The sequence below is a fragment of the Notechis scutatus genome, chromosome 1 (assembly GCF_049901735.1).
Source record: "Notechis scutatus isolate UNSWTSFEM ecotype Mainland chromosome 1, rNotScu1.2, whole genome shotgun sequence".
Lineage (NCBI taxonomy): Eukaryota > Metazoa > Chordata > Lepidosauria > Squamata > Elapidae > Notechis > Notechis scutatus.
The window spans coordinates 256,343,642-256,368,654 of NC_142009.1; the positions used below are offsets into that span (position 1 = coordinate 256,343,642).

Consider the following 25,013-nt stretch of genomic DNA (forward strand, 5'->3'; position numbering starts at 1 on the left):
GGGTGCTCCTTCTATTTGTTTGTATTTTTGTCCATTGTAGGTGAAGTATGTATTGGATAGACAGTGGTTGGTCAGATCTAGGATGTGCTTGGGGGGGTTGTATTTGTTTTGGATGGCTGTCAAGGCTTCTTTTATTGGCACTTGGGTGAAGAGGGATATGACATCGAAGCTAACTAGTAGGTCGCTGGGTTGTAAGTTTTGTTTCTTTATGATCTCGATGAACTGGAATGAGTTTCTTACATGTGAGTTGATGGATTCTGCATAGGGCTGTAGTTGTTTGGCGAGAAATTTGGCTAGGTTTTGTAGAGGTGAGCCTATGGAGCTGACTATTGGTCTAAGTGGAGTTCCTTCTTTGTGTATCTTGGGGAGACCATAAAGCTTAGGGCATCTGGATGATTTCTCTCTGGGTATGATTCTTTGCTGGATTTCTTCACTGATGGGGGAGGCTTTTATTTTGGATCTGGTGGTTTTTTCCAGGTAGGTGGTGGGGTCTGTCTTTAGGGGTTTGTATGTGGGGTCTAGGAGTAGGTTGGTTAACTTGGTTTGGTAGTCAGATGTGTTCATAACCACTGTTGCGTTGCCCTTGTCTGCTGGTAGGATTATTATGCTGGTGTCTTCTTTCAGGTTACGTAGTGCAGTTTGTTCTTCTTTGGATAAGTTGCTTTTGGGTGGTTTGCTAGTGCAGAGGATGTTGGTGATTTCGAGTCTGATTCTATTAGCCTCATCAGGGTTGGTTTTGGTCAGGCTGGTTTCAACTCCGCATATGATGGTTTCTGTGGGGATGTGTTTGGGAGCAACAGCAAAGTTGAATCCTTTTGAAAGGACCTTGGTTTCGGCTTCGGTGAGGATCTTGTCTGAGATGTTGTGCACTGTTTGTTTCATGTGTGGCTGTGAGGGGGGAGTTGGTTTCTGGCATTGTTGTAGTTTTCTGAGTTTGTTGGTGTGTGTGTCTGTCTTGAGGGTGGTCTGTGTTTCGGCTCTCCAGACAGCGAGTTGTTTGGATTTGTCCCAAAGTAAGGGGTGAATCTTGTTGCTGAGTCTGAGGTGAAGTGTAAGAAGATCTTTGTTGATTTGGTCTAGGAGAAATCTTTTGTGTGAAGTTCATTTCTAATTAGGGCCAATTCTGTTCTTTTTAGGATGCGTTTGGTGGCTGCTGTGTTGGTGTGGAATTTCAATTGGAAGCTTGTGGGAATTAAATTTTGATCTCGGCAGTTGCATAGGAATGCGAGGTCACATAAAATGGAAGCTCTTTGGACTTCAAGTTTTTCATAAGTCCTGGTCAGATGGTGGGTTTCCTCCCGTAGAGGTGCAATATTTGTTTTCTGAGGTTCTCCGGGTATTTGTATGTGGATCTTTGGTTATTCGGGTTCTCTCCCGCGTAAGATTCAAAGTATCTAGGCAACGTTTCGGCGAGGTCCCACTCGCCATCTTCAGGCTGGTGCTTCGGCTTAGTGCCAGTGCAAGCAGTGTGTGACCGGAGCTGCCATCTCTCTCTATATACAAGTGGTGGGGGATGGTGTGCTGGGCTGGTTGGCTGTGCTGCAGCCTCTTGATTGGTTGATGGAGTTGATGTTGGTATAATGGGCTGTGTAATGGCCTTTTGTTGTGGAGATATCCTGGATCTTGTGCTGTCATCTCCTGGGTCGTTAGCCTCTTGTGTTTTAACGGCTTGGGTAATGGGTTGTGTGATGGGCTTGTGAGTTCTTTTGTTGTGGTATCCTGGGTCTTGCGTTGTAATCTCCTGGGTCGTTTGTGTTTTGATCTCTTTTCCATTAGCCTCCTGTGTAGTAACAGCTTGGGTAATGGGTTGTGTGATGACCTTGTGAGATTTATTGCTGTGGTATCCTTGGTCTTGTGCTGTGATATCCTGGGTCATTTGCTGTGTTGTGACTTCTTGAGTTCTTGAGGTGTAATTTCTTGAGTTTTCTGATGTGATGTCCTGAGCAGGTGGCTGTGATGTAGCATTTTGGGTTTTTAATATGGCTTTGAGTTTGGGGTCTGGGTCTGTGTTCGTTTGGCTTCGAGTTCGTGGTCGTGCCACATCTTCATGGTGGGGGTCAGTTCGCTTCATGTATGGTTCAGAGGAGTTTGAAGTGGGTAGTGATGCAGCTGCAGTGCGGCTTCTGGTCTGTGGTCGTGTCTCATCTTCTGTGTGGGTGTGAGTCTGATTTTTACGTGGAAGTGTGGTGGTGGCATCTTGTGTGGCCCTCATGGGTGTGGGTCTGGTGTCATTTATCATGTTGGGTACTCGTCTGTTCATGAGGGCGGGTTTCCAAATGGCTGGTAAGCGGGAGGTGTCATCTCTTTTATTCATGCTGTGTGGGCGTTTTTCTATCTCTATGGCTTCTCTGATTATTCTGCTGCTGTGGTGTTCAGTTTTGGCGATAGTTCTGGTATTTTTAAGGTCAATCTCATGTCCTGTGGCTTTGAGGTGTTGGACCAGGGAAGAGGTTGGTTCTTCTTTTTGATTGAGTTCTTATGTTCTTCAACGCGTGCACTTATTCTTCTGTTAGTTTGTCCAATGTATGTGGTGAGGCAGGCAGTGCAGGGGATTTCATATACTCCTTGGTTTTCTAACTCGATTTTGTCTTTAGGGTTTCTTAGGATGGTGGATATTTTTCTGTTTGTGCAGAATGCTGTTTTAATGTTGTGTTTTTGGAGGATCTTGCTGATTTTGTCTGTAGTGCCTTTTATATATGGGAGGAGGGCTTTGCCGTTCTCTTGTTCTCTGTCTTGGATTTTGGTTGGGGTTTCTTTTTGGATTAGGTGGGTGATCTTCTTTCTTTGAAATCCATTGGCTGTTAGTACGTTGGTGAGAGTGTTTAGTTCGGTTTTTAGGTGTTGTTCATCAGCTAAGCATTTTGTTCTGGAGATGAGTGTCTCAGCTACGGAATTGATCTGTGCTGGGTGGTGGTGTGAGAGTGCGTGTAGATAGCAGTTTGTATGTGTTTTCTTTTGGTAGATGGTGTGTCCTAGGGAGCCATTGGGTTTTTTGTATACCAAGACATCTAGGAAGGGAAGTTGATTGTTAGCTTCTGTTTCCATGGTGAATTGTATTTTGGGGTGTAGGCTGTTGAGGTGTGTGAGGAAGTTGTTCAGTTTTTCTTTCCCGTGTGGCCAGATTATGAAGGTGTCATCTACGTATCTGAGCCAGAGTTTGGGTTTGTGATCATATTTTTCTAGAGCTTGTGTTTCAAAGTGTTCCATGTAGAGGTTTGTTATGACAGGTGAGAGGGGTGATCCCATGGGTGCTCCTTCTATTTGTTGGTATTTTTGTCCATTGTAGGTGAAGTATGTATTGGATAGACAGTGGTTGGTCAGATCTAGGATGTGCTTGGGGGTTGTATTTGTTTTGGATGGCTGTCAAGGCTTCTTTTATTGGCACTTGGGTGAAGAGGGATATGACATCGAAGCTAACTAGTAGGTCGCTGGGTTGTAAGTTTTGTTTCTTTATGATCTCGATGAACTGGAATGAGTTTCTTACATGTGAGTTGATGGATTCTGCATAGGGCTGTAGTTGTTTGGCGAGAAATTTGGCTAGGTTTTGTAGAGGTGAGCCTATGGAGCTGACTATTGGTCTAAGTGGAGTTCCTTCTTTGTGTATCTTGGGGAGACCATAAAGCTTTAGGGCATCTGGATGATTTCTCTCTGGGTATGATTCTTTGCTGGATTTCTTCACTGATGGGGGAGGCTTTTATTTTGGATCTGGTGGTTTTTTCTAGGTAGGTGGTGGGGTCTGTCTTTAGGGGTTTGTATGTGGGGTCTAGGAGTAGGTTGGTTAACTTGGTTTGGTAGTCAGATGTGTTCATAACCACTGTTGCGTTGCCCTTGTCTGCTGGTAGGATTATTATGCTGGTGTCTTCTTTCAGGTTACGTAGTGCAGTTTGTTCTTCTTTGGATAAGTTGCTTTTGGGTGGTTTGCTAGTGCAGAGGATGTTGGTGATTTCGAGTCTGATTCTATTAGCCTCATCAGGGTTGGTTTTGGTCAGGCTGGTTTCAACTCCGCATATGATGGTTTCTGTGGGATGTGTTTGGGAAGAAAATAAAGCCTCCCCATCAGTGAAGAAATCAAAGAATCATACCCAGAGAGAAATCATCCAGATGCCCTAAGCTTTATGGTCTCCCCAAGATACACAAAGAAGGAACTCCACTTAGACCAATAGTCAGCTCCATAGGCTCACCTCTACAAAACCTAGCCAAATTTCTCGCCAAACAACTACAGCCCTATGCAGAATCCATCAACTCACATGTAAGAAACTCATTCCAGTTCATCGAGATCATAAAGAAACAAAACTTACAACCCAGCGACCTACTAGTTAGCTTCGATGTCATATCCCTCTTCACCCAAGTGCCAATAAAAGAAGCCTTGACAGCCATCCAAAACAAATACAACCCCCCAAGCACATCCTAGATCTGACCAACCACTGTCTATCCAATACATACTTCACCTACAATGGACAAAAATACAAACAAATAGAAGGAGCACCCATGGGATCACCCCTCTCACCTGTCATCGCAAACCTCTACATGGAACACTTTGAAACACAAGCTCTAGAAAAATATGATCACAAACCCAAACTCTGGCTCAGATACGTAGATGACACCTTCATAATCTGGCCACACGGGAAAGAAAAACTGAACAACTTCCTCACACACCTCAACAGCCTACACCCCAAAATACAATTCACCATGGAAACAGAAGCTAACAATCAACTTCCCTTTCTAGATGTGTCTTGGTATACAAAAACCCAATGGCTCCCTAGGACACACCATCTACCAAAAGAAAACACATACAAACCGCTATCTACACGCACTCTCACACCACCACCCAGCACAGATCAATTCCGTAGCTGAGACACTCATCTCCAGAACAAAATGCTTAGCTGATGAACAACACCTAAAAACCGAACTAAACACTCTCACCAACGTACTAACAGCCAATGGATTTCAAAGAAAGAAGATCACCCACCTAATCCAAAAAGAAACCCCAACCAAAATCCAAGACAGAGAACAAGAGAACGGCAAAGCCCTCCTCCCATATATAAAAGGCACTACAGACAAAATCAGCAAGATCCTCCAAAAACACAACATTAAAACAGCATTCTGCACAAACAGAAAAATATCCACCATCCTAAGAAACCCTAAAGACAAAATCGAGTTAGAAAACCAAGGAGTATATGAAATCCCCTGCACTGCCTGCCTCACCACATACATTGGACAAACTAACAGAAGAATAAGTGCACGCGTTGAAGAACATAAGAACTCAATCAAAAAGAAGAACCAACCTCTTCCCTGGTCCAACACCTCAAAGCCACAGGACATGAGATTGACCTTAAAAATACCAGAACTATCGCCAAAACTGAACACCACAGCAGCAGAATAATCAGAGAAGCCATAGAGATAGAAAAACGCCCACACAGCATGAATAAAAGAGATGACACCTCCCGCTTACCAGCCATTTGGAAACCCGCCTCATGAACAGACGAGTACCCAACATGATAAATGACACCAGACCCACACCCATGAGGGCCACACAAGATGCCACCACCACACTTCCACGTAAAAATCAGACTCACACCCACACAGAAGATGAGACACGACCACAGACCAGAAGCCGCACTGCAGCTGCATCACTACCCACTTCAAACTCCTCTGAACCATACATGAAGCGAACTGACCCCCACCATGAAGATGTGGCACGACCACGAACTCGAAGCCAAACGAACACAGACCCAGACCCCAAACTCAAAGCCATATTAAAAACCCAAAATGCTACATCACAGCCACCCGCTCAGGACATCACATCAGAAAACTCAAGAAATTACACCTCAAGAACTCAAGAAGTCACAACACAGCAAATGACCCAGGATATCACAGCACAAGACCAAGGATACCACAGCAATAAATCTCACAAGGTCATCACACAACCCATTACCCAAGCTGTTACTACACAGGAGGCTAATGGAAAAGAGATCAAAACACAAACGACCCAGGAGATTACAACGCAAGACCCAGGATACCACAACAAAAGAACTCACAAGCCCATCACACAACCCATTACCCAAGCCGTTAAAACACAAGAGGCTAACGACCCAGGAGATGACAGCACAAGATCCAGGATATCTCCACAACAAAAGGCCATTACACAGCCCATTATACCAACATCAACTCCATCAACCAATCAAGAGGCTGCAGCACAGCCAACCAGCCCAGCACACCATCCCCCACCACTTGTATATAGAGAGAGATGGCAGCTCCGGTCACACACTGCTTGCACTGGCACTAAGCCGAAAGCACCAGCCTGAAGATGGCGAGTGGGACCTCGCCGAAACGTTGCCTAGATACTTTGAATCTTACGCGGGAGAGAACCCGAATAACCAAAGATCCACATACAAATACCCGCGAACCTCAGAAAACAAATATTGCACCTCTACGGGAGGAAACCCACCATCTGACCAGGACTTATGAAAACTTGAAGTCCAAAGAGCTTCCATTTTATGTGACCTCGCATTCCTATGCAACTGCCGAGATCAAAATTTAATTCCCACAAGCTTCCAATTGAAATTCCACACCAACACAGCAGCCACCAAACGCATCCTAAAAAGAACAGAATTGGCCCTAATTAGAAATGAACTTCACACAAAAAGATTTCTCCTAGACCAAATCAACAAAGATCTTCTTACACTTCACCTCAGACTCAGCAACAAGATTCACCCCTTACTTTGGGACAAATCCAAACAACTCGCTGTCTGGAGAGCCGAAACACAGACCACCCTCAAGACAGACACACACACCAACAAACTCAGAAAACTACAACAATGCCAGAAACCAACTCCCCCTCACAGCCACACATGAAACAAACAGTGCACAACATCTCAGACAAGATCCTCACCGAAGCCGAAACCAAGGTCCTTTCAAAAGGATTCAACTTTGCTGTTGCTCCCAAACACATCCCCACAGAAACCATCATATGCGGAGTTGAAACCAGCCTGACCAAAACCAACCCTGATGAGGCTAATAGAATCAGACTCGAAATCACCAACATCCTCTGCACTAGCAAACCACCCAAAAGCAACTTATCCAAAGAAGAACAAACTGCACTACGTAACCTGAAAGAAGACACCAGCATAATAATCCTACCAGCAGACAAGGGCAACGCAACAGTGGTTATGAACACATCTGACTACCAAACCAAGTTAACCAACCTACTCCTAGACCCCACATACAAACCCCTAAAGACAGACCCCACCACCTACCTAGAAAAACCACCAGATCCAAAATAAAAGCCTCCCCATCAGTGAAGAAATCCAGCAAAGAATCATACCCAGAGAGAAATCATCCAGATGCCCTAAGCTTTATGGTCTCCCAAGATACACAAAGAAGGAACTCCACTTAGACCAATAGTCAGCTCCATAGGCTCACCTCTACAAAACCTAGCCAAATTTCTCGCCAAACAACTACAGCCCTATGCAGAATCCATCAACTCACATGTAAGAAACTCATTCCAGTTCATCGAGATCATAAAGAAACAAAACTTACAACCCAGCGACCTACTAGTTAGCTTCGATGTCATATCCTCTTCACCCAAGTGCCAATAAAAGAAGCCTTGACAGCCATCCAAAACAAATACAACCCCCAAGCACATCCTAGATCTGACCAACCACTGTCTATCCAATACATACTTCACCTACAATGGACAAAAATACAAACAAATAGAAGGAGCACCCATGGGATCACCCTCTCACCTGTCATCGCAAACCTCTACATGGAACACTTTGAAACACAAGCTCTAGAAAAATATGATCACAAACCCAAACTCTGGCTCAGATACGTAGATGACACCTTCATAATCTGGCCACACGGGAAAGAAAAACTGAACAACTTCCTCACACACCTCAACAGCCTACACCCCAAAATACAATTCACCATGGAAACAGAAGCTAACAATCAACTTCCCTTCTAGATGTCTTGGTATACAAAAACCCAATGGCTCCCTAGGACACACCATCTACCAAAAGAAAACACATACAAACCGCTATCTACACGCACTCTCACACCACCACCCAGCACAGATCAATTCCGTAGCTGAGACACTCATCTCCAGAACAAAATGCTTAGCTGATGAACAACACCTAAAAACCGAACTAAACACTCTCACCAACGTACTAACAGCCAATGGATTTCAAAGAAAGAAGATCACCCACCTAATCCAAAAAGAAACCCCAACCAAAATCCAAGACAGAGAACAAGAGAACGGCAAAGCCCTCCTCCCATATATAAAAGGCACTACAGACAAAATCAGCAAGATCCTCCAAAAACACAACATTAAAACAGCATTCTGCACAAACAGAAAAATATCCACCATCCTAAGAAACCCTAAAGACAAAATCGAGTTAGAAAACCAAGGAGTATATGAAATCCCCTGCACTGCCTGCCTCACCACATACATTGGACAAACTAACAGAAGAATAAGTGCACGCGTTGAAGAACATAAGAACTCAATCAAAAAGAAGAACCAACCTCTTCCCTGGTCCAACACCTCAAAGCCACAGGACATGAGATTGACCTTAAAAATACCAGAACTATCGCCAAAACTGAACACCACAGCAGCAGAATAATCAGAGAAGCCATAGAGATAGAAAAACGCCCACACAGCATGAATAAAAGAGATGACACCTCCCGCTTACCAGCCATTTGGAAACCCGCCCTCATGAACAGACGAGTACCCAACATGATAAATGACACCAGACCCACACCCATGAGGGCCACACAAGATGCCACCACCACACTTCCACGTAAAAATCAGACTCACACCCACACAGAAGATGAGACACGACCACAGACCAGAAGCCGCACTGCAGCTGCATCACTACCCACTTCAAACTCCTCTGAACCATACATGAAGCGAACTGACCCCACCATGAAGATGTGGCACGACCACGAACTCGAAGCCAAACGAACACAGACCCAGACCCCAAACTCAAAGCCATATTAAAAACCCAAAATGCTACATCACAGCCACCTGCTCAGGACATCACATCAGAAAACTCAAGAAATTACACCTCAAGAACTCAAGAAGTCACAACACAGCAAATGACCCAGGATATCACAGCACAAGACCAAGGATACCACAGCAATAAATCTCACAAGGTCATCACACAACCCATTACCCAAGCTGTTACTACACAGGAGGCTAATGGAAAAGAGATCAAAACACAAACGACCCAGGAGATTACAACGCAAGACCCAGGATACCACAACAAAAGAACTCACAAGCCCATCACACAACCCATTACCCAAGCCGTTAAAACACAAGAGGCTAACGACCCAGGAGATGACAGCACAAGATCCAGGATATCTCACAACAAAAGGCCATTACACAGCCCATTATACCAACATCAACTCCATCAACCAATCAAGAGGCTGCAGCACAGCCAACCAGCCCAGCACACCATCCCCCACCACTTGTATATAGAGAGATGGCAGCTCCGGTCACACACTGCTTGCACTGGCACTAAGCCGAAAGCACCAGCCTGAAGATGGCGAGTGGGACCTCGCCGAAACGTTGCCTAGATACTTTGAATCTTACGCGGGAGAGAACCCGAATAACCAAAGATCCACCCATAGAATATATATATATATATATATATATATATATATATATATATATATATATATATATATATATATAGGCTTGTGTCTTCGGCTTTGTGCTTATCTCAGAGTAATGTGAGCCTGCAGCTGCTTCTTCCTTTTAACTGCTAGTGGGGTGTGACTTGATTGGGTGGGGACTTGGCTGTGTTCTAATTGGGTGGGGTGTGTTCTCATTGGTTGGGGTTTGGCTGTGTTCTGATTGGTGGGGGGTTAGCTGTGTTCTGATTGGCTGGGAGGGTTTTCTGTTCAGGTGGGGGCTTGGTTGTGCTCAGTTTAGTCTTTGTTGCTGGGGGATTTGAGCTGGTGAGCTGTGATCCTGCTGTTTGGCTTTGCATTCGTGGTCGTGCCGCATCTTCATGGTGGGCATCAGTTCGCTTCATGTATGGGCTCAGAGGGGTTTGAAGCGGGTAGAGATGCAGCTGCAGTGTGGCTTCTGGTCCGTGGTCGTGTCTCATCTTCTGTGTGGGTGTGAGTCTGCTTTCTACATGGAAGTGAGGTGGTAGCATCTTGTGTGGCCCTCGTGGATGTGGGTCTGGTGTCATTCTTCATGTTAGGTACTTGTCTGTTCATGAGGGTGGATTTCCAAATGGCTGGTAAGCGGAGGTGTCATCTCGTTTATTCATGCTGTGTAGGCATTTATAGAGATAGAAAAATGCCCACACTATCAATCTATCTATCTATCTATCTATCTATCTATCTATCTATCTATCTATCTATCTATATATATATATTGTGTGTGTGTGTGTGTGTGTGTGTGTGTGTTTTCTTAAGTTTTCATGGTACTTACATATGGTATTCTGCTTTGTTCGGTATTTTCCCATGTCATTATAGTTGTGCTTTTAAAGTTGTAGCAACGTTTCAGCAGAATCTCATCTGCCATCATCAGGTTCATTGTGTTAGTCTGTGAGTCAGACTTTCACAGACTATAATGATGTGGGAAAATACCGAACAAAGCTGAATACCATACATGTAAGTACCCGTGAAACTTAAGAAAACATATATATGTATGTATTTATATAACAATGGAAAACTAAATATTGTTATTGTTTATAATATATGATAGTCTGTAACCCTCTTAATTTTCTGATCTTATTTAATCCTTTTAATAAATTAATTAAGTATAATTCTAAATATAATAGCTTATATAGTAAACATATATAATTCAATAAATATAGATAAATATGTGTTTGATTGTTTTCTTTTTCTTATATACTATATCTTATATCTTTCTTATAGTTCAATTAAGTCTATGAATCAATATATACCCATTAATTAGTTATACATCAATTAATTAATTAGTTGTTATCCAAGGTATCAAATTGCAGAAAAATATAAAGGATATATAGGGTATAGCAGTTATAAAGAATGTAGCAATCTATGAAATAGGATACATAAGTTAATTCTTCTTGCAAGCAATCAGCTATATATACAGTATATATATTGCTTTAGATATTTTCAATATACACTTTTGAATTTAATACTTAGAAATTCTTCAGCTTTTTCTTTCTTCCTTCTTTTTTCCCTTTCTTCTGCACACCGTCACATTACTTTCCTCATTTCCTGTTTCCTCAGTCCTCTTTAACTACTTAGTCACTTTCACTCTCAAATTGCACAGTCACAACTTTCTATCAAAATGGTTCCACTCTCTGTTCAGCTGCAGTTCTCCATTAAAGTTCCAATTGTTCTCTCTAATGTCTCTTTTCTGCTCTGCTAGTAATCAATCCAAATCGTAGAAATTTTAAGTTTTTATTCACAGAGTCTCGATCTTTTCTTCTGCAGTGCTCTCTCTCAGCTGTCAAACTGTTCTATTTCCTCCTCTCCGTTTCACTCCGCTATCCCCGCCAATTAGCCGCTGTATTCACTCTCTCCGGAGACTCCTCTCTGTCAAAGTCTTTCACAGGACTCTCTTCTCTCACACTCTGCTCCTAGGCTTCCCTTCTAATTCAATGCCTCTGAGAGCTTCCAAGCACGAAAATTTGATACAGGATTGCAGAGATCACTCTCCTGCTCTCGCTCCGCTGTGACCTCACCACTGGAAGTCCTCTGCAATGGGCATTTCTTACTGTGCTCATGTGTTACCATTACTTTACTGGCTGCATTGGTTGCCAGTTGGTTTCTTGGTGCAATTCAAGTTGTTGGTTGTTGTCTTTAAAACCATTCAGGGCCTTGGAACTGTTTCCTGACAGATTACCTTTCTCTCATTGGTTCTGCCAAACCATTATGTTTGGGCAGAATGGGTTTGCTCTGTGTACATTCTAGTCACTTTTGGGACTTAGGAAACTTGCTTTCTCTGTCTTTGCCCACACCCTGTGGAGAATATCTAGATGACACCCTCTCTCCTGGGTTGCAGCATTTGTTTGTTTTAGATGAGGGGGAGACTGCTGTGCTGTTTTATTGGCTATTTTAATCTAGGCTGCTTTGGGCTGTTGTTATTTTATGTTTTGAATAGTTTTATCTGGTATTGATTTTTGTAAGCTGCCACTATTGAACTGGGCAGCTATACTAAATTCAATTAAATAAATTAGTGTCATTCTTTCCTGTTAGTAATTACATTTTATACCATTTTTATCCAAAATACTCTAGCCACTACTCACTAGCAGTAGGTAGTCACTGTGATATAAGCACAAACCATCAAACCAGATGTTAACTCCACAGAGGTATGTCCACAACTGTTCCCACAGGAGATGAAGAAAAGTGATAAAACATATGTCAACAGGATATTAAACCCATTACTTCTGCACTTGTGTCAGTAAGTAAGGAAAAGTTTATGTTATGACACCAGCACATATGTGTCACAGAGGTGGTATTCAACAGGTTCTGACCAGTTCTGGAGAACCGGTAGCGGAAATTTTGAGTAGCTCAGAGAACCGCAAATACCACTCAGACCTGCCACGCCCACCAAGCCACACCCACAGAACCGATAATAAAAAAAAAAAATGAATTCCACCACTGATGTATCACCATTCTGAAGCCATCTCACATGGTTGTGGATAACTATGAATAGAATTAATGGAAAACGTCTTTCAAAAGATCTCAGAATTCAGAAGAAGGTTTGGGTTTTGAATTGGTATGCTAAGGATACTAATGAACAGATAGTAGCTAATTCAGAAAAGATCAAAAGAAGATGCAATGATTATATTAAAATTCTTTACAGGAGACCTGTCAACATCCAAGATATCTTAGAAGATATTCCATACTTCAAGAGCCTCTAGTATTAAAGAGTGCTTAGATTAACATTCCATTTATTATCAAATCAGAAAGTTACAGGAACTGATGAAATACTCACTGAAATATGCTTAGCAATAGAAGTACATTAAATCAAGGTTCTACTAAGCTTTATGCCAGCAAAGCTGGAAAATGACAAAATGCTAAACTGATTGGAAGAGGTCTACATCTATATTCCATTACTCAAAAAAAAGAGACTTGAATGTGGAAACTATAGTACAATTTCTTTAATTTCACATGCTAGCAAAATATTGGCTAGGGCTATCCAATGGAGATAGAGGCCTACATGGAAAAGGAATTAAAAAAAGGAAGTTCAAGCTGGCTTTTAGCAAATGCTGAGAAACATGAGACATTACTGCTGATGCCCACTGGATAATTGTCAGAATAATTATCCAAATAATACCAAAAATAAATTATTACATAGACTACAGAAAAGCTTTTGATTGTATGGATCATATCATGCTGCATGGAATATGCTAAAAAAAATGGGAATCAACTTAAGGATGAATAATGTCAGAATACTGTGTGGTGTAGACAAAATAATATAAAATTGTCTTATTTGATCAGCAATAAGTAATTTTACAAAATACTGTAAACTATGGATTTTTTTCTTGAAAATGAATAAACCGAGTTAATGACTTTTGGATTTGCTCAGTGAAAAGGGTTGGATATAGGAAGAAGTGATATATGCAATGTAATTTTTGTATCTCTCTTATTTTAATCCAATTCTCTACTTTTATTAATAAAACAATTTTATTTTTTAAAAATCAATAAAATCACTTAAAATTAAGGAAAAATGTAACTCCCTGTTCATCTCACTGTCCTCAGGAAAACTTATATACAAGTCAGTGGAAGACACAGTACAGATAGAAGAAGGAGAAACATACTGGCTCCAGGATGGCAATGATTATAACAAGCTTGCATACTCTCCTTATTTATTCAACCTATATGCAGAATACATATTAAGGGAAGCTGGTTTGGAAGAATATGAGCATGGCTTTAAAATTGGAGGAATAGACATTAAAAACATTTGCTGCATTGGGACTCTATCCTGATAGCAAAATGCAAAGGATCTGCATACTCTATGTACTAAAACCAAAGATCACCATGAAAAAAATGGGAACAAAATTAAATATCAAGAAAACCAATCTAAACACAACAGGTAGAACAAGCAGTGTGGTTGTTCTTCTTTCTTCTCTCTCTTTCTTTCTACCTTTCTTTCTTTCTTTCTTTCTTCTTTCCTTCCGTTCCTTCCCTCCCTCCCTCCCTCCCTCCCTCCCTCCCTTCCTTCCTTCAGTTAATGAACAAACATGTCCAATCATGTATCATAGTCCTCCTATTAATTCTGCTACAAATAGAGAGAAACTATTCTGAAAAGAATTGTACTTGAAGCTCCATGCATTTAGAGCTTTACCGCTTCTTTTTAAGGAATAAAGGGATATTAATGCCTTCCTGAACACATTCTTTTAGGAAATAAAATACAAATCCTGTACGTGCACCAGGTTTCAAATACATTCCTTTATACATGCAAACATGCTCAGATCTCAAAGGCTAATGTTACAAAATGAATATTCAAATGGTTCAGAAACCTTTAGCCCATGAATGTATTGTACACTAGTATTTTAAAATTTTAAAACTGTAAAATGTTGGTTCTACGAAGATGAACAAAGGAATAATATTCTTTCTAACAATACTTTTATCTTCTGCACAGAACTGTAAAAGAAAATGCATTTGTGCACCATTAACTTCTCCTCCCTAAAAGCATTATAGGAAGATGACTTCCATTCTCCTGTCATATGCATGCATCAGTGGTCTAATATATAATATACTGAATATATTAGAAGTGTAGTATATGATATATTTTAGGACAGTTAACCTCATGTCCTTCAAATATTTTGAATTATAATTTTCACAGCCTTGTATTATTACTTCAGCTCACTAGGGTTTATGGCTGCTGAAATCCAAAATATTTGGAAGGAACTGGTTTTTTCATACCTGATATTTAATCCTGGTGGAACCTGAAATAGTATGGAGAACTCATGCACTTATACAAATACTTAAACAAGCAACAAATCATTTTTCCCACACAGTGTTCTTCCCCTTAGTGAGAAACAGTTTCTCTAACTAAAAAGACAATTTTAACAATAACGTACATTTTTTACAATGCTTTGTTCTCAATATATGAAACAAGTAGTGGCTTATTATATTTGTATCATTTACAAACATCATTGATTTTTCTGCTGTGGGATGAAATCTGTTTTTCCAAATACACAATTTACTTCTATAATGCACACCATCCCCCACCACTTGTATATAGAGAGAGATGGCAGCTCCGGTCAACACTGCTTGCACTGGCACTAAGCCGAAAGCACCAGCCTGAAGATGGCGAGTGGGACCTCGCCAAACGTTGCCTAGATACTTTGAATCTTACGCGGGAAGAACCCGAATAACCAAAGATCCACATACAAATACGAGAACCTCAGAAAACATATATATATATATATATATATATATATATATATATATATATATATATATATATATATATATATACCAGCCTGATGATGGCAGATGAGATTCTGCTGAAACGTTGCTACAACTTTAAAAGAACTACAATGACGTGGGAAAATACTCCGAACCAAGCCGAACACCATATATATATATATATATATATATATATATATATATATATATATATATATATATATATATATATATATATATATATATATATATATATATCTATCTTTGGTTATTCGGGTTTTCTCCGCGTAAAATTGAAGTATCTAGGCGACGTTTCGATGAAGTCTCATTCATCATCTTCAGGCTTGTGTCTTCGGCTTTGTGCTTCTCAGAGTAATGTGAGCCTGCAGCTGCTTCTTCCTTTTAACTGCTAGTGGGGGTGTGACTTGATTGGGTGGGGACTTGGCTGTGTTCTAATTGGGTGGGGGTGTGTTCTCATTGGTTGGGGTTTGGCTGTGTTCTGATTGGTGGGGGGGTTAGCTGTGTTCTGATTGGCTGGGAGGGTTTTCTGTTCAGGTGGGGGCTTGGTTGTGCTCAGTTTAGTCTTTGTTGCTGGGGGATTTGAGCTGGTGAGCTGTGATCCTGCTGTTTGGCTTTGCATTCGTGGTCGTGCCGCATCTTCATGGTAGGCATCAGTTCGCTTCATGTATGGGTCAGAGGGGTTTGAAGCGGGTAGTGATGCAGCTGCAGTGTGGCTTCTGGTCCGTGGTCGTGTCTCATCTTCTGTGTGGGTGTGAGTCTGCTTTCTACATGGAAGTGAGGTGGTAGCATCTTGTGTGGCCCTCGTGGATGTGGGTCTGGTGTCATTCTTCATGTTAGGTACTTGTCTGTTCATGAGGGTGGATTTCCAAATGGCTGGTAAGCGGGAGGTGTCATCTCGTTTATTCATGCTGTGTAGGCATTTATAGAGATAGAAAAATGCCCACACTATCAATCTATCTATCTATCTATCTATCTATCTATCTATCTATCTATCTATCTATCTATATATATATATTGTGTGTGTGTGTGTGTGTGTGTGTGTGTGTTTTCTTAAGTTTTCGCGGGTACTTACATGTATGGTATTCAGCTTTGTTCGGGTATTTTCCCATGTCATTATAGTTGTGCTTTTAAAGTTGTAGCAACGTTTCAGCAGAATCTCATCTGCCATCATCAGGCTTCTGTATTGTGTTAGTCTGTGAGTCAGACTTTCACAGACTATAATGATGTGGGAAAATACCCGAACAAAGCTGAATACCATACATGTAAGTACCCGTGAAAACTTAAGAAAACATATATATGTATGTATTTATATAACAATGGAAAACTAAATATTGTTATTGTTTATAATATATGATAGTCTGTAACCCTCTTAATTTTCTGATCTTATTTAATCCTTTTAATAAATTAATTAAGTATAATTCTAAATATAATAGCTTATATAGTAAACATATATAATTCAATAAATATAGATAAATATGTGTTTGATTGTTTTCTTTTCTTATATACTATATCTTATATCTTTCTTATAGTTCAATTAAGTCTATGAATCAATATATACCCATTAATTAGTTATACATCAATTAATTAATTAGTTGTTATCCAAGGTATCAAATTGCAGAAAAATATAAAGGATATATAGGGTATAGCAGTTATAAAGAATGTAGCAATCTATGAAATAGGATACATAAGTTAATTCTTCTTGCAAGCAATCAGCTATATATACAGTATATATATTGCTTTAGATATTTTCAATATACACTTTTGAATTTAATACTTAGAAATTCTTCAGCTTTCTTCTTTCTTCCTTCTTTTTTCCCTTTCTTCTGCACACCGTCACATTACTTTCCTCATTTCCTGTTTCCTCAGTCCTCTTTAACTACTTAGTCACTTTCACTCTCAAATTGCACAGTCACAACTTTCTATCAAAATGGTTCCACTCTCTGTTCAGCTGCAGTTCTCCATTAAAGTTCCAATTGTTCTCTCTAATGTCTCTTTTCTGCTCTGCTAGTAATCAATCCAAATCGTAGAAATTTTAAGTTTTTATTCACAGAGTCTCGATCTTTTCTTCTGCAGTGCTCTCTCTCAGCTGTCAAACTGTTCTATTTCCTCCTCTCCGTTTCACTCCGCTATCCCCCGCCAATTAGCCGCTGTATTCACTCTCTCCGGAGACTCCCTCTGTCAAAGTCTTTCACAGGACTCTCTTCTCTCACACTCTGCTCCTAGGCTTCCCCTTCTAATTCAATGCCTCTGAGAGCTTCCAAGCACGAAAATTTGGATACAGGATTGCAGAGATCACTCTCCTGCTCCGCTCCGCTGTGACCTCACCACTGGAAGTCCTCTGCAATGGGCATTTCTTACTGTGCTCATGTGTTACCATTACTTTACTGGCTGCATTGGTTGCCAGTTGGTTTCTTGGTGCAATTCAAGTTGTTGGTTGTTGTCTTTAAAACCATTCAGGGCCTTGGAACTGTTTCCTGACAGATTACCTTTCTCTCATTGGTTCTGCCAAACCATTATGTTTGGGCAGAATGGGTTTGCTCTGTGTACATTCTAGTCACTTTTTGGGACTTAGGAAACTTGCTTTCTCTGTCTTTGCCCACACCCTGTGGAGAATATCTAGATGACACCCTCTCTCCTGGGTTGCAAGCATTTGTTTGTTTTAGATGAGGGGGGAGACTGCTGTGCTGTTTTATTGGCTATTTTAATCTAGGCTGCTTTGGGCTGTTGTTATTTTATGTTTTGAATAGTTTTATCTGGTATTGGATTTTTGTAAGCTGCCACTATTGAACTGGGCAGCTATACTAAATTCAATTAAATAAATTAGTGTCATTCTTTCCTGTTAGTAATTACATTTTATACCATTTTTATCCAAAATACTCTAGCCACTACTCACTAGCAGTAGGTAGTCACTGTGATATAAGCACAAACCATCAAACCAGATGTTAACTCCACAGAGGTATGTCCACAACTGTTCCCACAGGAGATGAAGAAAAGTGATAAAACATATGTCAACAGGATATTAAACCCATTACTTCTGCACTTGTGTCAGTAAGTAAGGAAAAGTTTATGTTATGACACCAGCACATATGTGTCACAGAGGTGGTATTCAACAGGTTCTGACCAGTTCTGGAGAACCGGTAGCGGAAATTTTGAGTAGCTCAAAGAACCGGCAAATACCACCTCAGACCTGCCACGCCCACCAAGCCACACCCACAGAACCGATAATAAAAAAAATGAATTCCACCACTGTTGTATCACCTTTCTGAAGCCATCTCACATGGTTGTGGATAACTATGAATAGAATTAATGGAAAGACATCTTTCAAAAGATCTCAGAATTCAGAAGAAGGTTTGGGTTTTGAATTGGTATGCTAAGGATACTAATGAACAGATAGTAGCTAATTCAGAAAAGATCAAAAGAAGATGCAATGATTATATTACAATTCTTTACAGGAGACCTGTCAACATCCAAGATACCTTAGAAGATATTCCATACTTCAAGAGCCTCTAGTATTAAAGAGTGCTTAGATTAACATTCCATTTATTATCAAATCAGAAAGTTACAGGAACTGATGAAATACTCACTGAAATATGCTTAGCAATAGAAGTACATTAAATCAAGGTTCTACTCAAGCTATGCCAGCAAAGCTGGAAAATGACAAAATGCTAAACTGATTGGAAGAGGTCTACATCTATATTCCATTACTCAAAAAAAGAGACTTGAATGTGGAAACTATAGTACAATTTCTTTAATTTCACATGCTAGCAAAATATTGGCTAGGGCTATCCAATGGAGATAGAGGCCTACATGGAAAAAGGAATTTAAAAAAGGAAGTTTAAGCTGGCTTTAGCAAATGCTGAGAAACATGAGACATTACTGCTGATGCCCACTGGATAATTGTCAGAATAATTATCCAAATAATACCAAAAATAAATTATTACATAGACTACAGAAAAGCTTTTGATTGTATGGATCATATCATGCTGCGGAATATGCTAAAAAAAAATGGGAATCAACTTAAGGATGAATAATGTCAGAATACTGTGTGGTGTAGACAAAATAATATAAAATTGTCTTATTTGATCAGCAATAAGTAATTTTACAAAATACTGTAAACTATGGATTTTTTTCTTGAAAATGAATAAAACCGAGTTAATGACTTTTAGATTTGCTCAGTGAAAAGGGTTGGATATAGGAAGAAGTGATCTATGCAATGTAATTTTTGTATCTCTCTTATTTTAATCCAATTCTCTACTTTTATTAATAAAACAATTTTATTTTTAAAAAATCAATAAAATCACTTAAAATTAAGGAAAAAATGTAACTCCCTGTTCATCTCACTGTCCTCAGGAAAAACTTATATACAAGTCAGGAAGACACAGGAAGACACAGTACAGATAGAAGCAGGAGAAACATACTGGCTCCAGGATGGCAATGATTATAACAAGCTTGCATACTCTCCCTTATTTATTCAACCTATATGCAGAATACATATTAAGGGAAGCTGGTTTGGAAGAATATGAGCATGGCTTTAAAATTGGAGGAATAGACATTAAAAACATTTGCTGCATTGGGGACTCTATCCTGATAGCAAAAATGCAAAGGATCTGCATACTCTATGTACTAAAAACCAAAGATCACCATGAAAAAAATGGGAACAAAATTAAATATCAAGAAAACCAATCTAAACACAACAGGTAGAACAAGCAGTGTGGTTGTTCTTTCTTTCTTTCTCTCTCTTTCTTTCTACCTTTCTTTCTTTCTTTCTTTCTTCTTCCTTCCGTTCCTTCCTTCCTTCCCTCCCTCCCTCCCTCCCTTCCTTCCTTCCTTCAGTTAATGAACAAACATGTCCAATCATGTATCATAGTCCTCCTATTAATTCTGCTACAAATAGAGAGAAACTATTCTGAAAAGAATTGTACTTGAAGCTCCATGCATTTAGAGCTTTACCGCTTCTTTTTAAGGAATAAAGGGATATTAATGCCTTCCTGAACACATTCTTTTTAGGAAATAAAATACAAATCCTGTACGTGCACCAGGTTTCAAATACATTCCTTTATACATGCAAACATGCTCAGATCTCAAAGGCTAATGTTACAAAATGAATATTCAAATGGTTCAGAAACCTTTAGCCCATGAATGTATTGTACACTAGTATTTTAAAATTTTAAAACTGTAAATGTTGGTTCTATGAAGATGAACAAAGGAATAATATTCTTTCTAACAATACTTTTATCTTCTGCACAGAACTGTAAAAAGAAAATGCATTTGTGCACCATTAACTCCTCCTCCCCAAAAGCATTATAGGAAGATGACTTCCATTCTCCTGTCATAATGCATCAGTGGTCTAATATATAATATACTGAATATATTAGAAGTGTAGTATATGATATATTTTAGGACAGTTAACCTCATGTCCTTCAAATATTTTGAATTATAATTTTCACAGCCTTGTATTATTACTTCAGCTCACTAGGGTTTATGGCTGCTGAAATCCAAAATATTTGGAAGGAACTGGTTTTTTCATACCTGATATTTAATCCCTGGTGGAACCTGAAATAGTATGGAGAACTCATGCACTTATACAAATACTTAAACAAGCAACAAATCATTTTTCCCACACAGTGTTCTTCCCCTTAGTGAGAAACAGTTTCTCTAACTAAAAAGACAATTTTAACAATAACGTACATTTTTTACAATGCTTTGTTCTCAATATATGAAACAAGTAGTGGCTTATTATATTTGTATCATTTACAAACATCATTGATTTTTCTCTGCTGTGGGATGAAATCTGTTTTTCCAAATACACAATTTACTTCTATAATGTATTCATGTCTTGCTACAAATCTAACTTTGTGACACACTGTGGGCTATCTTTTAAAGAACCTTTACATCTAAGTGTTTCCCTTGCTAAATTTCTATTCAATTCTTCTAAATAAACTCCCAAATACAACTACCAAAAAATTACTCTGAATTAAGGAACAGAAAACAGAAGAAAAGAAGATGGATACTGAAAAAGAAAATATAGCATCAAATTAGGCAGATAAATTATTCACTTACAAAAAACACTTTCTCAAAAAAATAAATTGTCAATTCAGCTATAAAATGTTTGGAGAAGCCAAGGAATGCTGATATATATACAAAACAAAATCCTCAAAAAAAATTGTTCATTAATGTTACCTCTCAAAACTATAATTGTCTATAGAATCCTACCTTTTTCAAAGTTCCACTCTCATTTACTTCTCTAACATATTACACCATATCTATCTATCTATCTATCTATCTATCTATCTATCTATCTATCTATCTATCTATCTATCTCCAAATAATTCTGCTGCTGTACCCAATTACATGTATACTCGATTTGCAAAATTATATAAAGAGGGGTTACATCCCCTCTGTCTTTAGCCATGTTTCTTGTGTCTGGCACCATAACAAATCAATTTGTGCATCTGAATTCTATACTGGTCTCTGGTCTAAATTATTTTTTTAAACAATTCTCCTATGATAAGAACAAAAATCCACTGAGTGCTCAACTTGTCAATTTAAGCTTTCCAAATCCAGTTCAAGCCAATGCTGGAGATGTCTATAATCAATGTATGTTTATGTGCTTGGCTAGTCAAGTCTACTGGAGGTAACAGAAGCTCCATCTTTTGAAGTTATTTGGGATGTGTTTGGAACTATTAGTTCTAAGAAAACAAACAGGTAATATCATCTCTGCCTCCTGCAGTTTTGATGTTAGCTCTTCCTGACTGGTAAAAGTCTGCAGGAAGGATCAGTAGGACATTTTCGGGATTTTTACAAGGATCAATAATCAACACCTGGCATATTTGCAGAAATGAGGCAAGTCATTTTATGAGAAAAGAACCAGGAAATTAAAACAAAAAAATGGAGCAGATGATAAAGAAGCTGTATGATGTGGCTTTATTGCTTCAGAGAAGAGCAATAAAGTAGTTTGAGCAAAGTTTAGATCCAGTTTACCTCATCAATTGGGCTCTGTGCATTTGTTTACATCTTTAGCTCATCTGCATTCCCAGGTGAAATGTAATCAATAACAATACAAAAAATCAAATATCTAATGTACATTTCCCTGTCCAAGATAAAGAAAATTGACATAATTTAAACTAACAAAGCTAGCATTGTTTTCCTGGAGCATCAGATTGAAATGAACTGGGAATACATATTGAATAGCTTCTTGTTCTTTTTCCAGTATTCAGAATCATGAAAGGCTTTTAATAATGCTATTGAATCTATACTGAAAATTAAATATACTTTTCAGATTGCCTTTGGTACTCCAATGAGACCTTTGGCAAATCACTGTTTATTTTTTCACAGACCATTTGTTAAAATTGCACCAGGTCAGCCTGCACTTGTTCCAGTGTCTATATGAAATTCATCCTTTTATAGATATGAGAATCTGGAGACTTCTTTATTGCCTACCAAAGACAATCTAGCCAATTCACATAACAGATGCAGTGGGGAAATGAAGGTTAGAAGCAATTCACTGTAGCATCAAAGCATACTGAAGCACACTTGAACAATGAGCTATGAAATTGATCTCCAAAGACGGGTGCAGTTCATCCAAAACAAAATCAGTATTATTATTTTTTAAAAAAATTAGATTGAAAAATGCAAGAAAATGTAAAGGTGTACAGAAATGGAAACAGAATGCATCTGGAAATAAACAGTTAAGTCTGTCAGAGATTAAAACATTCATTATCTAACTGTGCAAAATGTGAAGACTGTGAATGCACTTTGCACCCCTTTCCTTCAATGTTCCCTTTCGGTGAACTTCTCCCATCTCTACTTGCATCTAACCATGATTATCTTTATAAAACGGTCACAGCCTCATTGAGACATGCTTAAGTTTTTCTTAGCTATTATTGGGGGGGGGTTGGCATTACAGGGTTCAACTTGTTTCTCAAAAGTTAAAAATATCAACACAACGCATGATGTGACTAGGGGTACTGTTTTTCAGTTGACTTGTCCCAAAGTCTGGTATTGGTTAGGGGAGCTTGTGGCTCAAGGTCACCCAGCTGGCTTTTCTGCCTAAGAAGCAACTAGAACTTGGTGTCTCCTCTCCTAGTCTAGAACCTTGAACACTTCAATATGTGGCCTCTCATGTTCTTAGATTTAACAGTCTTAAATGGAAGTTTTCCTCCTTATTCAACCCCATTCAAAGGGAGCTTTGGAGTGGATATAAACATTTGAGCTTTGTCACCCATTATGTTGTGGGGTAGTCAAATAGTGATAGTATCAGGGAAGCTGGACAGCTATCCCCACAATGTTATGCCTTCAGGCCTCATTTTGAATTAGTATGAAAGAGAAGGAAAGGAATAATATGCAATTATTCAAGTAGGTAAGTATGCAGTTAGAAATGGTATCTTCTCTTGATAAGACTTGCATCCTTCGTCATCAAGCCAACAAATCATTGTATACTTTCACAAAGTCTTACATTTAAGAGAACAATCTCATTTTTCCAGGGGAAAAATCACCCACCGAGGGTCAGAAAAAACATCCAATTTACTTGTTATTTTTATCCAGTTATTTTGATTCATAGAAGCACACAGAGTTTGCAACTTGTATTATTTACTTTGTAAATGAGACATTCGGTCACACATCTCTGTATACCCATTCAGCTCAAAGTTTAGTTTACCAAGCTAGGCTTAAGTTCCAAAAAATCAAGAGGCACCCCACTGCACTTTGTAGTATGTGATGGCTCAAAAGAACTACAAATCTCATACATTTTTAATATTTTCCTACAAGTTTAAACCATCAGTTTGACCAATGTATCTTGATACTTTTACTCACCCTTCCATGTGCTTTTACACCAGAGCGCTATTGCTTCATTCAATTCACACAGGAACTATTTGTTCTTTGGGGAATCATCTTGTTATGGGAAGCATCCCCCAAATTTTGTGCCTTTTTCAAAGTCTCCATTCTTCTTCGCTGAACTAAACTGCTCTGAACAAACCTTACTGTCCTTTTGGCATGCTTTGAATGAGTTTCACCTTATAGTCCATTTTTCATACAAAATGGTATGAATTATGGTATTTAAAATGCAATGATATCAATTCTACCCATTCGGACTATACTATAATAATTGATGTTACAGTATATGTTGACAACATTAATATATGGATGCATAGTTCATCAATTTCTTTGATTGTACATTGTTAATACAGTCTAATGAAGCATGATTTGAATTACATTAAGTAAAGTAGCAATAGTTTATTTAAAATCTCTTCATTTCCACAATTTTGAGACACATTTAAAATATAAATTAAAATTTCTGAATAAAAAATAATTTTCTAAATAATTTTCTAAATAGAAAATAATTTCCTAATTTTCTCAATAGGAATGACTAAATATATATTTATGTGAATATTAGTTTTGTACTTTCCAATATTCTGAAAAATTCATAAAACACTATTAGTACACACAATAATTTAGTTTTGAATCTCAAAATACAATAGTAAATTTTATATTTCTATCTTTATTTATCCATAATGCTGCAACTTCCTAATAAATATTATTAATAATGCTATATATAAAATTTGCACAATCCTTACAAATAACAGTTTTAATAAAGTGGGTTTCTGTATATTACTCAGTGAAGTTATTTTTCT

General features: G+C 38.8%; 1 protein-coding gene across 2 annotated transcripts in view; it reads right to left on the minus strand.

Moving 5' to 3' along the window:
- NELL1 (neural EGFL like 1) overlaps positions 1-25,013 on the minus strand; it is a 594,259-nt gene that overhangs the window by 231,593 nt on the left and 337,653 nt on the right. The window lies entirely within an intron of this gene.